Raw genomic sequence first — 18263 nt, 5'->3', positions numbered from 1 at the left:
GCTAAATAATAAAGTCTTGGACCTTTTCTGATTGGCAAGCTCACACATAAATGTTATCGGTTACTTTGGCTGAATGCTCAGTGTCCACCCAACCCCCCCCCCTCAAAGCGAGAAGGAGGAGGGAAGGGGGAAAGGAAAAAAAACTTGCAAAAACAGAGGCTGCTGAGAAAGGCGGTTTTATATTTACACAGAGAAGAAAAAAAAGAACTATAAGCACTATACGCAGAGGGAAAACTAACAATAAAGACTACTTCCCCACGAAAGCTGTTTTCCTCCTCCGAAAACAGTCGTCTATCCTGCGCAGTCGTCCCAGAAGAGCAGCCAGAGTTGTTTCCTTCTCATCTCTTTATATCTGAGCTGACGTAACATGGTACAGAATAGCTTATTGGTAAAATATACATCAGGTGACGTGTCCTAGTTCTGTTTCCCTCCCAGGGAGGGTTACAAACCCACTACAATAAAGTAAATTGATTTTTAACTTTTTGGAACAATTTTAGTTATTATCACTTTAAACAGTCACTTTACTACACAGATCAATTTACCAGTGCCAAAAGCCACTCATGTACTGTGTGTGCATAGGACATTAACTTGACCTCATTTTAAAGATTGCCTTCCAGAAAGACACTAATGAAAGTCATCATATTATGCAGATGTTCTACAGCTGGACCTGGTAGGATACAAAAGAGAATTTCAGGGGTCAGTGGCACTAGGACAACCAGCAGTGCCAGAGCTCCCAGGCACTCTGCCATAGAGACAGGTACCTGCAAACCCATAGACTTTCCTGCTAGCTGGAAAATGCACATTTGGAAAAAAACAAAGATGACCTCTCCTTTTGGCCAACAATTTCAAATGATTGGCCATGAGAGGAAGCTTTCTAGAGGAAATATTTCTCCCGAGAAATGAAGTTTTAGCAGAAAGAGCGGAAAGGACCAGGCCTAAAGACCCAGAAAAGCATACTTGATAAATCCCTTCAAATTTAGAAAATATGACATTACATCTTTACCTGTCCATGTGTTTGGTCTGCTGCATCATGATTTGCAATATGATATGTAATCTGTGGTTTGAGGAAAAATGGATTTGATAAATAGTGGCATGTGATTCAGTGAGTTTGGGGTGGTTTGGGCTTTTTTGGGTTTTTTTGAAGTGATTGCTGCTGGCAAGATATAAACGTTTCTTTGGAGGAACTGATTGGAATACTTGTTAGGAAAATTCTTACTCTAACAAGATAATGAATCCCAATCTCTCTCTTTTCTTCACAGAAATTAAGATAATGGTAAGGAGTGATATCACAATTATTATTTAGCCAGCAGTAGCAGAATCAAATGACCCAGTTGTAGAAGCTATATTGGACACATGAAGGTGATAAAATAATATTTAACAATCGAGTGCCACTGCAATTTCCCTCCAAACAACTTTCTGATTGAGCTGGTTCACTGGAAGAGAATGCAAAAAGAACTGGGCACAGGTTTCCAAAACAATTCTGCAATTGCCAGTGGAAACCTGGCTGCTGGGAGCTTCCCCTTGATGAACCTCTCTGGGTATACTCTATCAAAGAGCAGCTCTGGATACCAGAACTCACTACATAACTTTAGAGTGTAAAATCCCACTCACTACAAAGTACCTCTTCTGACTTCACTGGAGTTACTGCACACTTTAAAAAATATAAATGCTAGAATAAGCCATCTGAGCCTACTGGTGTGGTGCTTCAGAGATACAATTTTGTGCTTTAAGATGTTTGCTCTAGGAGGATAATACGTATAAAAATCGGATGTACCTCACTGAGCATTGTAAAAAAAACCAAACCAAAACAAAAAAAAGCAGAAAAGGAAGTGGAAATTGCCATGAGAAAACAGAATGCAGACCCAAGGATGCTTAGAAAATACCACTTGGTTCTAACATCTGTCAAAAGTAAGTGAAATATTAGTAACAGGTGATTCTTCAGTCTTCCAGGAGATGTAAATGTGCAGTGTTGAACCAGAGAAAGGAAAATAGAAATGTATTTTCTACTGCCTCATCTGTAATAAGTTAGACTGGCAGCCTAGATCATCAAATAACTCAATATGATGAGAATTTTTGCAAAAGGCATTTAAAGTGGGTCTGGAACAGTCAATGCAGTGAGTAACATGTTTTGAGCTAGAACAAAACAAACTGTTCTCAGGTAATGTCTTGTGTTCACCAGCCACAATTTCCTATTCCTTTTACTCTACTCCAGGCAAGCTTTCCAACAGATTCCTTGCATAAATGTAGATACTAGTGCTAGAATTCTGTCTATCAAATGCCATGAAAGTTATGCCCTTCACTTCAAAGTAATTGATATTTTCTCCTGGAAGTGATGTTTGGTTAAATGCTGAAGCTTGCGTTTTTGGGTTGATCTGAGATAGTTGCTCCTCCTTTTTTATGTCTAGGGAAAATATTTGTATAAAAACATTCTTTCATTTTTATTGATAGCACATCCTGTGTTGTTGCTTGCTAAAATAGGTTTTAATTTCTTTGCATAGCCAGTTGATGAAGTGCACTAGCAAACAGAGCTGCAGAAAGCTGCAATGGCAGGGAAGCATTTTAACCCAGTACATGATATACACAGCAGGTTGCTGTGCAGACACTCTGACTTACAGAGTTGAACTGAATGGGACAAGAAAATGCCACACATTCACAAGGCGATTATTTGTGTCTGGCTGACTCCAGCTGACTGCAAAGTGCCTCTGTCAAGCTCTCTGTCAAGGCCAAGTACTGGTGCTGAAAAATAAAAGGCAGTATGTGAAAAATTATGAACACTATGGTTAAGAAGAATAAACACAGAAATTGGAGATGAAAACTCCTAATTCCATTTAGCCTTCTGTCTTTGAATAGTTTTTGGCAGATTTCTTCAGTTCAGGCCTTGACTTCTCCATTTGCAATGCAGAGGCAATTTCTACCTACTCTATTCACCAGGTTTTTCCAAGGAATGTTTAATACTTGTATCATGCTTGGGAAGCACAGTCACTTGTTTTATTTATGCTTTACTTTTTCTAATAAAGCTCAGCCACACTGTACAGTTTTAAATTTTTGAGCACCTTCTTTCTATAACACCAAATACATAAAGAAGTGTCATAGGTTGAGGTGACTGGATTTTTTGGTAGCGTGGGGGCTACATAGGGTGGCTTCAGTTAGAAGTTGCTAGAAGTTTCCCCCCCAGTGAAGCCAATGATAGCTGGCTACAGGGGGGACTTCCTGCTGCTGGCCAATGGAGAGCCCATAATTATGCTTCTGTGATAACATATTTAAGAACAAGGTTGTTGTGCAGAAGAATTCCAGCCAGGGAAGAGCTGAACCTGGAGCAGGTAGTAGCACCCCGGCCGAGCCACCCGTGCTGCTCTCGGCAGTGCCAGCCGAGCTGAGCGGTGGCCCCTGTGAAGGGGCGGCCGGGGCCAGGGCCAGGGCCAGGGCATGCAGCCCTGCAGAGAGCTGCCCTGCAGCCCCCCAGGCCCACCCCACGAGCAGCCCGTGCTGGAGCCCGTCCTGCCCAAGTAGCCAAACAGCACCAACAGCACCAAAGCCCCCAAGGTGAAATGCGAGGGGTGTGGGGGGGTGCCCTGCAGGCTAGACCAGGGCGGCAGAGTGGCCCCTGCCGTCGGGCATTGCCCTCCCTTTCTCGCCAGCCGAGTCGAGCCGGGCTGGGCCGGGGCAGCCATGGTGCAGCCGAGCCCATGCTGGAGCAGATGGATGCATGGAAGAAGGTCATTATCCCCTGTGGAAGGCCCAGGATGGAGCAGTCCTTCAAGAGACTTGTGGCCCGTGGAGAGGAAAATCCATGCCAGAGCAGGTTATTCCCAGGTAAGACTCATGGCTCTGTGGGGAATCCAGATTGGTACAGCTCACCCTAGGAAGGACTGCATCCTATGAAGGACCATCAGGGTGGAGAGATTCCCCCTGCACCCCATGGAGAAGTGACCCTCGGTTCAGTAGATATGGAAGAACTACTGCCTGAGGGGTGGACTCACGTTGGAGAGGTCCATCAAGGACTGTTACCCGTGGGAGGGACCCCACGGACCAGGGGAAGGACTCAGAGCTGTGCCCCCCCCCATAATCTATGGTGAGGACCATGGTGAAGCAGGCTGTCACCCTGCAGCCCATGGAAGAGTGACCTACGAGACAGCAGATTTGGAAGACCTGTTGCCCCAGGGGTGAACTTGTCTCCTGCACTGCTGTGGGAGGAGGAGAGAGAACATGGAAGGAATGGGTAGAAAGTGTGTTTAAGACTATTTTATTTCTCGCTCTTTAGATCTTATCCTGTTAGTAATAAATTTTAATATTAAACCCATGTTGAGTCTGTTTGGCCTGTGTGACCTCTCCCAGCTCAGAGCGACTTCAGTGGGTGCCTAGAATCCGGCCAAGGTCAACCCACGACAAGAAGACATCAGACAGGGATGTCCCCAGGAAAGCTGCCCAAATTTGGTCATAACATCAGCTCTGAAGAACCAACTGCACTACGTGGGAGGCAGCCTGAAGGGGATTGGCAGTGCTGCACTCCAAATCTGTGCAAAGTGAATGGGCAACCTCTGCCAGGGTGTCCCAATTTCTGTGGCTAAGAGAATGCTGTGAGAACTGCGCAAGGAGATTGGTGCCTCTGCCTTGCACAGGCCTTATAAAGATGTGATGAGCATGACAGACATCTTACAAATCTTACAAATACACTTACTTGAGCGCATGTGTGACTATGTGCATATATGGTAAGAGGGAGGATCGATCAGTCTTTCTGAAGCACTAATTTTCTTAAGCAAGACCAGCAGAAGATCTACCAGGAAATGTGTAGTCCTACATTCAGATCGTGTTTTCATGAGCTATGCACACTCTATATCAGAGGGAGAACAATCTTCTATACTTACTAGAACACCATGAACTGTACTGATGTACTGAACACATCCAGGGAAAAATCCTATCCAAACATCTGACTACCTTCTAATGTAACTGTAACATGGCAGATATTAAGAGAGTTGCATTGAAGCCGAACAGTCCATCTCAGTTCTGCCATTTCCTAAATTTTGCCTGCTTGACATTGTAGTGTTAGTGTTTCTAATGAAGCTTTCTCATTTGAAATAAATTATTTGCTTAGATAATGTTATCTAGATGATTCATTGCAACAGACCCATCATCCATATTTGCACTCAATATTTTGCCACAAGTGCTAGTTATAGGCAGCACTCATTGCCTTACACTCTTACTTAAAGGTCAAAACAGAAGGAACAGCATTATAATGGTCTTGCTGGCTGAAGTCAGATTTTGTATTTTGCAGCTTCATTACATGGCACAGGATACAGACAAGCAAAGCCTGAATTGATCCTACTTGACTGAATTCTAAATGAATGGAAAATGACTGCATGGTGTGCCAAGAAGCAGGAATAATGGCATGACAAAATTATGATTTCTGTGAAGATTTATGTCCTTACAGCACTTTTTTCAGTTTATGTGTTTGAGCTGTGGTTATGTGATTTGAAAAATGAAGACCCTTTTTCAAGATGATTTTTCAAGCAAACCAACAAAAATATATTGATTTTTCAGAATTGTGCCTTATCCCAAGCACAGAAACCTCATGATATTTTGGAAGTTTATTTTGTTGCACTGGTAATTACCAGTTATGAAAACATCCTCATCCATCCCCTTCCTGAAAGAGATTGGAGCAGAAAAAAACTGGGCATATATGTTGTAGGAATATATCTAGAAATGATGAATCCTTTAAAGAGCTGATATTCAGTACAAAGTGTTAGTAATTTGGTCTTGTGGACTTTAGTATGATTTTGAGTAGTTCATCTTACCTCACTGATTTTACACTTCCCCAGTAAATCTCATAAGAAGGATACACTCACAAAACAGTATCTCCAGAAACCCAAAAAGACCTGCTTTTTCAGAGGATGTAAAGATGATATGATATCTCAGTCTCTTCCGCTTTGTGCCATATTATATCAGGCAGATTCTAATCACACAAAGTGAAAACAGTGTCCTGAAAACAGTTTTATTAAACATGGTAAGTGGGATGTTCACTTGCAGAGTCATCTAATGCACAGGTCTGGGTAGGAAAGGACAGAATAACCCTCTTTTTTGACAATAATCATTCTCAGATAAAATCCCACATTTTTCTCTCAAAGTGAAGAATAATTTATTTTGGAATTCAGAAAGCAATACTTCTTAACCACTTGACATGGCAGAGGATGGTTTGATAAGAATCAGGCATTAAGGAACTCTTCCATTGCTGAGATTAATGTGTTTTCACATGCTGGAATTTGAAGTTCTACATTTCCTTTGCTGGTCTCACTTAGAATATGTTTTGACTGGACAGGGTGAAAAGAGAGAACAAAATGTCATTTGGTCATGTCCTGTGAATGTGTTGTGAATGGTGTGGGGTTTGTTAATAGAAGGTTAATGTTATCTCCTATATTAAACTTTCCTCCTTTTTTTCTACTTGAGATTTCTCCACCTCCAAAACATTACTCAACTAGCCAGACAAGTCTAAGCAGATTAAAGCAGAATCTGAGTCCACAAATCTGGCTCTGACTTACAAAGTTTGTGTCCAAGAATAAATGAAGGAGTACCATGACCAATTCCTGCTCTGGAGCTGGAGAACAGAGAGCATGCCAAGAGGGAGGTGTCCAAGAATTACACCACTCATCCCTAACATCTTGAGATTTTTCTTGTCCTGAAGAGGAGAAAGGAATATATATAGGTCAGTGGAAAAGCAATGAGAGTCCTATAGAGGAAGATAAAATGTTTTGAAGTCATAAATAAGCCAGAATTTAAACCTTTGAACTGCTATAAAAAGTATCACTTTTCTTAAGTATGGAAGAGTAGAAGTCCCATACTAGCAGGGGTTGACATAAGGGTTGACAAAGGAGTGACTTTGATTGTAGAGTAATTTTGACTAATTTTTTGATTACAAATTTCAGACTGATTATATTTATTATTTTGGCCCTCTTTTTCAGCACTCTACTGGTAGTATAATTCAATTACAAACGTTACCAGAACCTATTTCTGTTGCATTTGGCTGTCTGTTTGTCAATATGCTTTTGCAGCAAAAAAGTTTTGAAAGGGTTGGGGATTAGATTTGATTCAAGCAACCATCCAAACATCTGAAAGATTATCCAATCTTTCTGCATCTTTCATTTCTTGAAAAAAACAAAAAGCCATTGGAAATTGCACGAAGACAATCCTTCTCTGAGACTTCTGCTACTTCTGATTCTACTCTCAAATGAAAAACTGGAAGAGTTAAACATCAGTGTCAAATACATCAGAAACATATAAAAGTTTGTTTCTTTACTTGTTCTGGAATTAATTCGAGTGAATGAACTCATTTGCAGTGTTGAGGACATGAGCAGATGAAATAAAAAACCAGTATCAGCAACGAAGTTGGGCTTTTTGCTGTTCTTCCTCCACTGACAGCAAAGAAACTCTGCCTCATGAACACTGCTCTGCTAAAACATTTCCTGATAGACAAGTCTCTGACCACTACTTCCCCAACTCCTCCCCCCATAACTGATTCTTCTGTGTTCCCTGTCTCTACTCAGAACCTCCTTTCTACTCTCCAAGTATACCTCAAAACCCTGATTACCAGACTCTGATTATCCTCTGCATAGATACCAGATGGACATTTGGACGTCATCATGCTGACATCCAGGTGTCCTGCTGACTTTATTTCTTTCTGTCCAGCCCCTCTATAACATAACATCTCCAGTCCTTTTTTTTTTTCTATTCTTTGTGTAATATCCTTTTTTTTATGTCTGTGACTGGGAGGGAAAAAATCCTCGACTGTCTATCTATAAGAAACATTTCTCCTGAGCTGCCCTGTAATGCCCCACAGGGCACTACCAACGTCTCCCTTCAGCAAGTTCCTGCAAAATCCTGGGAAAAAAAGGAATGGAGTAAGGAAAGAGTCTGTGCCTCATCCTCTGTTGCTCTGTATTCTGCATCTTCTTATGAAATCACATGCCCTTTCCTTGTGCAGGATGCACCGTTCCTGTCTCTGAACAGAGATACAGTACAACTCAGCACGAGGTGAGAATCCTTATGGAGTACTAAAAATATCTGGCATTACAGTGGGAGTCTGTACAACACCTGAACTATTTTTTTTAATTGCTTCATTTCTGAATCTATAGTGGTATCAGAGTTGAGAGTCAGTCTTTTGGGAATTTTCATCTAAAACGTCTTTTTTTTTTTGAAGACAGTGTTTCCCTTGACAGTGATTAGGATTCCTACCAGAATAAACACAGGGTCTTTTTCGTTGACCCATCTCTGTGTGATTCAGGGAAATGGATGCTGTAGTCCAGAGAGAGGTTTAAAACATCAGCTATTATACTTCTGGCATTTTCCTCTTCTTTCAAAGGGAGCAATCTTGGGCTAAGCAAGCAATAGCTTAATTGCAAATTCTGGGCAGAGAAAAATGCAGAAATGTCTTGCTCATTTTTGAAAGAATTTTTGAAGGTACAAGTCCTTCAATTCTACAGGAAATAAGAAATATTAAGTACAAACAAATGTCAACTTCCAAGGCAGGCAACTCAAGGTGCTTACAGTTCTGTTCATCTTGAAATTTTCTGATGATTCTGGTACAATGGTAAGATTCAGAGAAGTCAATTCAGTAAAAGATAGTTCACATAATGTGTAACAACAGCAAATTCCATATGGCAATTGTCAGTATTGATTGATTCAGTGATTACTGCATCTTTCCTGTTCAGGAAAAAAAATCAATATATACACACTGCAAATTCAAAACCTCTGTGATGTAGTAGAACCAACCACATTTTTTGGTATGAATACAGTCAGGGAGTTTCTCACTGAGCAAAATGCTGTAAATAGAGACTAAAAGAATTGGTAAGGGAGTGTGGCCAGAAAATAAAACCAACAGGGGTGCAGGAGGGAGCACTAAGGAAACTGTTTTTTGAACCATAACCTGTTCCATATAGGTTAAAAAGTGGTTTACTTTTCCCAAGTTTTATAGGGTTTATTGATTCACTGGTTTAGGTCAGAAAAATATAGTTAGCTAAATTTTTTCTTCTTCAATTTCTATTGCACTAAGCAGCATGTATGTATTTCTTCTAGCTAGCATGTCTATTTGATCAAAGACTTTTTCTGTGTCTCATTAATTTATGAATAAAGCTCCCATTTAATTTATGAATGAAGCACTTATGTTAACTGGCTTAATGTAACCTTTGTGTGACTTCTGGGCTTATTTTACATATCTCCTTTTAAAATTTACCAGAAAAACACCAGATATGAAGATCTGTGTGTGTCCTTGTTTCACACTGATTTTTTGGGCTTTGCTGAGTCAGGGAATTTTATTTTTTTTTGTCTCATGCTCTCACAGTGAGTAGGTACACAAAAGAAAAAAAATTGGGAGGGAACATAGCCACAACAGATGGCCCAAACTGGCCAAAGGGATATTCCACATCATGGAATATCATGCCCACTATATAAACTGGGAGAGTTACCTGGAAGTGGGGCTGACTTTGGTTTTGGAACGGGTTTTTGCACTGGTCAGCAGGTGGTGAGCAATTGTATTGTGCATCACTTGTTTGTTTTTTTCTTTTCCCTTTTTATTATCATTATCATTATCATTATTATTTACTATTATTATTATATTTTACTTTGTTTTCAATAATCAAACTGTTGTTATCTCAGCCTACAAGTTTTACTTTTGATTTTCCTCACCATTCCACTGGGGTGAGGGGAGAGGGGGGGCATTGCAGGAGCTGCTGTGTGGTGCTTAATTTACAGCTGGGCTTAAACTGCAACAGTGGGTCTGATACTTCAGTACTTCTTCATATAAGATAGACAGATGAGATGAGCTCCATTTTATCATGTGCTATAAATGAGTGTGGATATAAACATATAAATACACACACACACACACATATATATATACATATACACATATATGCTAAGCTTGCTCAGTTTCAGTTTCTAACAACAAGTAAGTCCAGAGGAAGTCTTGCCAATGTATTCTTAATGGGTTAGGGACTCCAGGGACAATCAGTAATGCAACTGAGCTGCACAAAGTTATTTTTCTGGGGTTTTCTTCATAGTAGAAATGACAGCCAATGTTACAGTGGTCATCTTACCACAGCATAACCAAATTGTAAAAGATTTCCCCACTGCTGGACAGAGCTATTTTCATGACATTCAAAAAAATATTTTAAAGACTATTATAATAGAGCATCCAAAGGTCTAATCATCTCCACTGATGGGACACATATCTTATTTCAAGACCAAATGTATCTTTCTTCAGAGTCCTCTTGCAGATCTAAGCCACATTTATGCTCTACTGTGTGTGTTTAACATTTAGACATGTATGGTCTTCATGTAAGTAAATATAATGTGTTATTGAGGTCATCTTGAAGTGACAGAGCACCCAAGAGGAGCAAAACAGAGTGGCATTTGTAAGAAAAGATTGAGCTTAGATAAGCGGAAAGTGATAGAGTTTTACTTAGTATAATCTTTTCCTCTACATGCTTTTAACTGAATGTTTTTGTTTGGAAAATGATCTTTGTATGTAACTAGCAGTTTATGGTCACAGTGATACTTGAAAGAAACTCATCCATCTCTCAAACTCAGATCAGTTTTCTGTGTAAATAGGATTCCAAAACTTCTTTTTCAGTTTCCATGAAGAGAAGTATATTGTCACCCATGGTTTCAACTCACCGATGAAAGTAAGTCAAGAACAGTATGCAAACATACAAACACAGATCCAGAGTCTGGAACTCAGTCACTCTCTTCAATGTTGCATTTTTCTGCCTGCAAAACAGAGAAAGAATTTTACAACTGATCCTGATCTCTGAAGGTAAGATCCACAACGGAGCATTAGTTGTTCAGAACCACAATATAAACAGTCATTTAAATTCAGATAGTGAAAGGAAAAAAGCAGTAGAACAATTATATTTACTGAGGGTGCATTGTTCTGGCACAAAGATTTGTGTAATCATACAAACTGAAATACTGGACAGAAAACAAACTTGTTAGGCAGAAGCCCTCTGGGGCTTATTTCCTCCCATAGCTAATGCAGCTATGACACATTTGGTACCTGGGTACACAGAGCTAGATGCTCCCAGGTAAATATAGCAAGGGACTTATTTGAATAGTCATAATTTACTTGTGGCTTAATTAATGTATTGGAGGGAACAAATCTTTTTTCATTTACTTGAGAAGCTATGTCAACTGAAATAAATCACGTTGTCCTGTTAAACCATTTCACAGTGAATATGCGCAAAGGAGGGTAGAGCCTATTTCAAAGGACTCAGCAGTCAGCCAAAGTGACATCTCTCTGACAGGTGATACATTCCTCCTTGCAAGTTTGGGAGATTTAACACAGTGTTGTTCAATAGTTATGTAATTTCACAGCTCCTGAGGGAAAGCCGATGATATCACACAGAAGGAAAAGTTCTTGTACACATAAACTAAGCCAATACTCAGATTCTGTCAATATAAATGAGTTGGTGTCTGTTTCCTATTCCGCTGTAGGAAAGAAACATTATGCACACAGCCTCTTCTCTGTCATTTCTAGCCTCCCTCTTTTCAGCCAGTCAGCAAGGCAGTACCATATGCAATGACCTGGACTAAATATTTATTCATAGCAGTTGTTCATGTATTAAGCTGTCAGAATGTTTAAACAGTAAGGTTACTTCTTTTCACAATGTTTGCCATCTGAATTAAATGGATCGTAAAAGGAAACAATAAAAAAAAAAGAGAAATAAGCTTACATAATTTCCCAATAAAGCTCTGATTCTCAGAGGTATTCAAGCATCTAACTTCCAGTGAGTAAGTGCCTTCCACTACCTAGAGATACAGACCAAATCTTTGGTACAGGTGCCAGAATCCACACATACCGTTTGTTCCCTCAGAGTAGCTTCATTTTTAATGTTTTAGTCAATGGCAAAAAAGTAGAGGAATTCTGAGGAGCAGTTTGGATGACACAGAGGGATGTTGGTTAATACAAGCTCAGCAGTTCCTGCTGGAGGAAAGCAAATTAAGAATGAATAGATTGAAACACTATGTCTCAAAAAAATGCTTTCTTGATATGTTCAAATGTTCTCCTTAAGCTCCAGTTTGTTTCCCATTTCTGACTTCAGCATGGACACTGGATCACTTCTACACTAATTTCTTCTTCCACCTTTCAGTTTATATAATTTGGACTTATTCTCTCTCTTGGCTGAAGTGTATATTAAAATAAATATCAAGTCAATATTTACCAGAAAATAGTGAGGAAATAATTGAGAAAGACATTCTGTATGTAAAGAGAGGAAATACTCTGAAATCTGCAAAGTGCCAATGACTCCTGAAAATGTTGTTTGTTTCTTTTTCCTGAAGTCAGAGAAAAACAGAAGGAGCTCAGCCTGTTGTTTGGGCTACTGAAGTCACATTCGCAATATGGTGTAGAAGTGATCACTAAAACACAGCATTTTAATGTAATCAGAAGTACTCTAGCGTATTAGGTGCAAAATTAGAAGCTCTTTGTTAAGTTTCCGTAGGTTTTAGTCAGGCAAGACAGCTATTCAAACTGAATTTGTCTGCTTGGAATTATGTTTGATTTCACAAAGGTAAAATGCCTTCAAGACCTACAGGTATATGGGATTCAGGTATTTGCAGCTGGTGGCTTCACGGTCATTATTTGCAACCTTTTGGACCATTTTTGCCTAGAGCAGTCATGGATACAGCATTCCACAGAAAAATGCTGGCACTTCAAGGATATCTTGAAGCTGTAGAGTTTATTCAGGAGACTGTGCCCTTCTTTTCTTAATAAATCAGCACTTATTTCCAGAAATAATATAAATTTCCCAAGCAGTTGATAAATATTCCTAAGGCAGAAAACTCTGCAATGTGGAAAAGACTTTACTATGCACAGGAAACTCCCCTATTTCCCATGAGGCCAGCAGCCAGGAAACCCAGAAGGAAGGTCTCTGGGGTTACGATGTGGCTGCCCAGTTGCTGTTTGACCAGAGCTGTCAGGGAAGGTCTGTTGGCTTCCTGCATCCATCAGTTGGTCCTGTTTTTACTGAACTTACCACCTCTGTGCTGGTGTTTGGGTCTGACTGCTCTGTGGTTCTTGGGCAGATGCATCAGGTCAAAGAGTGACTTGTCAGTGCCCAGTTTGGTGCAGTCAGGAGAAATAGCTAGAGTTCTGCTTGGTGTTGTTGCAGCTATGGCATCAGACATATAGTCAACATGAAATGGGGCATAATTGCTCACAAATTGTGGCTGACCTGCAGAGTAAGTCACTAAGGATCAACTGGCCTCTGAAAGATAGGAAATCAGAGAAGCCACCCTGGAAAGGCCAACAGCCTGCTTTGGGACCGTGTGCCTTTTGTTTCTCCCAGTCATGATAGATGTTTTCCATACATATGAGCACCACAGTGCTAGCATCTCACTAAATGAATCACTGAATCATAGAATCAGCAAAGTTGGAAGAGACCTTTAAGATCATCAAATCCAACTATCCACCCAGCTCTACAACTGTAACTCCTAAACCACTGAACCACATCATGGAGTACCAGATCCAGACACCTTTTAAACACCTTCAGGGATGGTTACTCCACCACCTCCCTGGGCAACCTAATCCAATTCCTGACCACTCTAACAGTGTAAAAAGTTTTTATAATATCTAATCTGAATATCCCCTGTCTCAGCTTAAGGCCATTTCCTCTCGTCCTCTCACTGCAGGCACGGTAGAAGAGACCAGCCCCCACCTCACTACAAACTCCTTTCAGGTAGTTGTAGACAGCAGTGAGGTCCCCCAGAGCCTCCTCTTCGCTAGACTAAACAAACTCAGCTCCCTCAGCTATTCCATTCTAGACATGTTTTCTGGACCCCTCACACAGGCACGTGGCCAGCCCAGCCCAACCTGAAGATCACTGGCCATCACAGTAGGACGACTGGTATGATTGGGGTCATCCAGGGCTCAAACGGCACAAATTCCAGCTGTGACAAATAAATACACTGAATTTACAAGGAGTGATTCTCCAGCTCAAAATGATGAGTTCTTAGGCAGGAACAAAGACTAAGATTTTCAGTAATCAAATCAAGTGGATAAATAAGAGAAAATGGAGCTGGCTGGGTGAATTCTGGGCCCCTCAGTTCAGGAAGGATATTGAGGTCCTGGAGCAGGTCCATAGGAGAGCAACAAGGCTGGTGAAGGGACTCAAGTACAAATCCTATGAGGAGAGGCTGAGGGAGCTGGGGCTGTTCAGCCTGGAGAAGAGGAGGCTCGGGGGAGACCTCATCACTCTCTACAACTACCTGAAAGGAGGTTGTAGCCAGGTGGGGGTTGGTCTCTTTTCCCAGGCAACTATCAGCAAGACAAGAGGGCATGGTCTCAAGTTGTGTCAGGGGAGGTTTAGGTTAGATATTAGAAAGAATTTCTTTACAGAGAGGGTAATCAGACATTGGAATGGGCTGCCCAGGGAAGTAGTGGATTCTCCGTCCCTGGAGGTTTTTAAGAAGAGACTGGATGTGACACTTAGTGCCATGGTCTAGCAACCGCAGTGGTAGTGGATCAAGGGTTGGACTTGATGATCTCAGAGGTCCCTTCCAACCCAGCTGATTCTATGATTCTATGAATTAGTTCATCCAACTGACAGTCCAGGACATCTAGGACAGAACTGCTGATGTCAATCTCCCAGTAAATTGGAATTAACTCAATGCAGGGCAGGCAGATCAGCAGAGAGACAGATTTGGAAGAGTTAAACCTCAGGAACAGTCAGGGACTCAGAAGATTTACTGTAGGTGGAATTTCATTACACAGAGGAACTCATGGCTAGAATAAGCTGCCAAAGGAAACAATAGAAGCTACTACCTTATTTTAAAGACATAAGAAAATACTAAAAGAAATAAATATTTGGTAGTACATCTGCCATCTCAAAGGATACCTAGCTCCCTTTCATCCCTACAGTGTTCTCTGTCCCAGCTGCAGGATATTTTCCTCATTGCACTGCTAATTTTCTTTTTTTTTTTTTTTTCAGGCTTAAAAGCAGCATCTGCTACATTTTAAGCTGGTTCTCTTGGCTCACCCAACTACTGTCATCCCTATCTCAGCAAAATCGATATAAAAGCAGCTTTATTCTGCCTTTTGGCCTGTCCTCAGCTTGAGGAAAAGAAAATGGCTGTGTCACCCCTCAGGTTAGATCCCAGCCAGCTCAGAGCTGCTCTTCTCACTGCCTAGAGCTATGGAGTATAGGGCACCCTAACATCTGCTCCACGCTGGAGAATACTCTGATGCTTAGCCATTTCTTTCTCCTTTCAATTTGACCTGTAATGTTGGAGTCTGGCTTACTTGTTTTGCTAACAGGCAATACATAAGGCACTTCATGGGACCATGAAGGAAGACTCTCTAAATCTCTAATCTCAGCTGCAACAGCAAAATAAGTGTTAAAAAAGTTTAAGTTCTGAATTTGGAAGTTATGATTAATTTCTGTGTGGGGAAGAAGAATTATATATGTATTAGTTTCACCATGTGAGGAACATATTTTTGCCATTACCTAAGTAATGAAGCTCCAAGGACAAGGAAAAGGAACTTGGAAGCCCTATTTTTCCCATTTTAATCCAACAGCAGCGGGGGTCGGTGCCTCCTATGTCAGCTTGTTATAATGACGAGTTACTAAGAGGTTTTTCTACTTGTCAGCTTTCTGACAACTCTTGAATGTGGTAAAGGTGGGCTAAGATGATTAGTCACCACCTGCTTCTAACAAACAAGTTCTCTTGAGTAACTCATGTGAAATGTTTAACTATGAATAAACTCATTTAAAGTGCCAGCTGTCCCGAAGATCATCTGATGGCCATCAGGCTCTGTTCCTCTTCCCAGGAGGTGTCTTGAGCACTGTCCCACAATGCGTCTTCACAGCCACACGCTCTGGTTCCTCTGGCTGTCAGCAGGGAGAAAGCCTGGGAAGAGGCATAAAGAGCAGTTTATGCTCCAAGCATCAAAAGCATTTTGCATTTTACTCCTTGTCTCATTAGGCATTTTTAGACAGTACAAGAACATTAGGTGTAAGGTCCTGGACACCATTCCTTGACCCTGAGCTGCTTCCCCTGCAAGGGGAGTGTGTGCATCCTGACAGCAATACATCAGTCACAGCTGGGATGCTGCCTGCGTCCGTCCTTCGGTGTGACATCTCACTCATTGAATGGTGCAAGGAGCTTCAAATTCCCTTCCTGCATGTTTTTGTGCCAGATACGTTTTATAGATATATATTATGAATGGGAACAACATACACAATAATACATATTGTTCTATTACTTACTGATTCCATTTTATTCATCACCTCTTCTACCATTTTTATCGAGTTCCCAGCCTTGTGCTTTCAATCCACAACACTTCCTACCTTCTTTTCCCATCTGGTTTATTTAGGCTCTCCATCCCCACTCTATGTGGCATATATATTCTCCCCAAAGCCTAACATTAAAATCATAGAGCACCTGCATATGTACTCTCTCTCTCACTTGCGCACAAAAGCATGGAAAGACATAACAAAAAGAAACCTTATGTCTAAAGAAGTGAATGCATGTCTTTAGATTTCAATTGTTCTGGCAGAAAATGGTTTCCTACTTTGTTACAATACTTGTCTAATAGTAGTGCACAGTCCAAAAGCCAACCCAGACAAAATACCACAGTCTGGGCTGCTGGTACCTGAACTAATAATTTTGCGTTTTTTCCCTTGGGCTGTATCCAAAACAAGTTCGGCATCATCCTTTTGTCATTTAATTTGGAGTGTATCTTTCCTTTTCTCTGCTGGACTTCTAGCATACTTCATAAATACACTGGACACCAAGGGAAAGTTCACAACCTTCATTCAAAAGACGTGTTTGAAGAGAGAATGGAAGATGATAATTGATGCCCATGTAAGATGATAAACAAAGGAGTAAGTGGACTTAGGTGAGGATGCTGAACAGAAAATCATCTTTGAGTTGTTCACTTCACAGTTCCCAAGGATCACATGGTTTCATTTAGGTAAAAAGGCTAGATGATTTAAAAAGAATAAGCAAGTACTGAACATGATCACTGCACCAATGCCAATTCCTTTTGAAGCACAAAATGCCGCAGCTGCTGTTCTAAGTTTTCACACCTGCTCCAGGCTGAGAGAGTGTTCTCAGACCAGAAAGGCAAGTGAACAGATAAAGAAGAGCAAGTTATATCCTTTGGCAAAGACTACAGGTGCAGGGTGGGTGGAAGCGGAGGCAAGGAGCAGAAAGTGCCATACAAATTTCAACATGAAGCCTGAGGAGATGCCTGTTTTTATGTCAGACCAGTGCCTGGAACATTTACCCATGAAATACAGTTTGCCATCCACTTTTGGGGTAGCATACTCCTTTAATTTCCACAGAAGTGTATGCTAAAAACTTGACAGTATAATTTTGCTTTTGTCTAAATTATCATCCCTCCATATAAAAAGTATTTTCACTGTTTTCTGTGTTCAGCTCTACAACAGAGTGAGGTTCCTGGACTTTGCTGTCAGAGTTTTAAATCTGCAGGATTATTTATTTGTGAGCAATCCATATTGCATCTCTTTTATGACAAGTTGGGGCAGTTATTTGTTTAAAAGGCTTTGGTTCCAGGTTTTTTTACCAGAGAAGGAGACACAGATGCCACTGAACTATAAAAGCACATGAAAATCAAATGATCCTGACACCCACTCTGCTGTAATCCATCCCTATCATCCAATACAGAACAGTCAAGCAAGTGTTGAGTTCTGCTCTGAGATTATTCCACTAATTCTAATAGATAGAATAACCCAAGTATTTTTTTTTTTTCTGAAGCTGGACTTTGTATTTTCTCATTAAAAAAAAAATCCATTTTGTTCATAGGAAGCGGGTCAAAGAGGTGAAGAAATCTTTGCATTGATTAGGGAAGAAAACTTCCTTGCACTGATTAAAACCTTTTAATTTGCTGATTCACTGAAATATTGACAGATATGCTAGATAACATCCAGGGTCATAGTAAGGGTCTATAGAAACATCTCTGAAAAGATGCATTAAACAAAAAAATGAGGAACCTTCAGTGCTGGTGAGGTACAATAATTTGTGCTTCTGCAAGCACAAATAGCTTGCAGAGTGAATGAAGAGGCCAAAAACAGGAAAGAAGAAGTAAATCAAGAAAATCCCAGCTACACTGAATCCACAAATGCTGTGGTGCAGTTTATGGACATGTGATGATTGCTACAGGACTTACAATTATATTCATGTTACCAATGATGCTTTTAACTAAAAAGCATTCACCTCAGTCCTGGTGTCAGTGAACTCGTTATGACAGAAGGCAA

The sequence above is a fragment of the Pseudopipra pipra genome, chromosome 3 (genome assembly GCF_036250125.1).
Source record: "Pseudopipra pipra isolate bDixPip1 chromosome 3, bDixPip1.hap1, whole genome shotgun sequence".
NCBI lineage: Eukaryota > Metazoa > Chordata > Aves > Passeriformes > Pipridae > Pseudopipra > Pseudopipra pipra.
The sequence above is the reverse complement of the archived record's forward strand: the minus strand, read 5'-3'. Positions refer to the sequence as shown.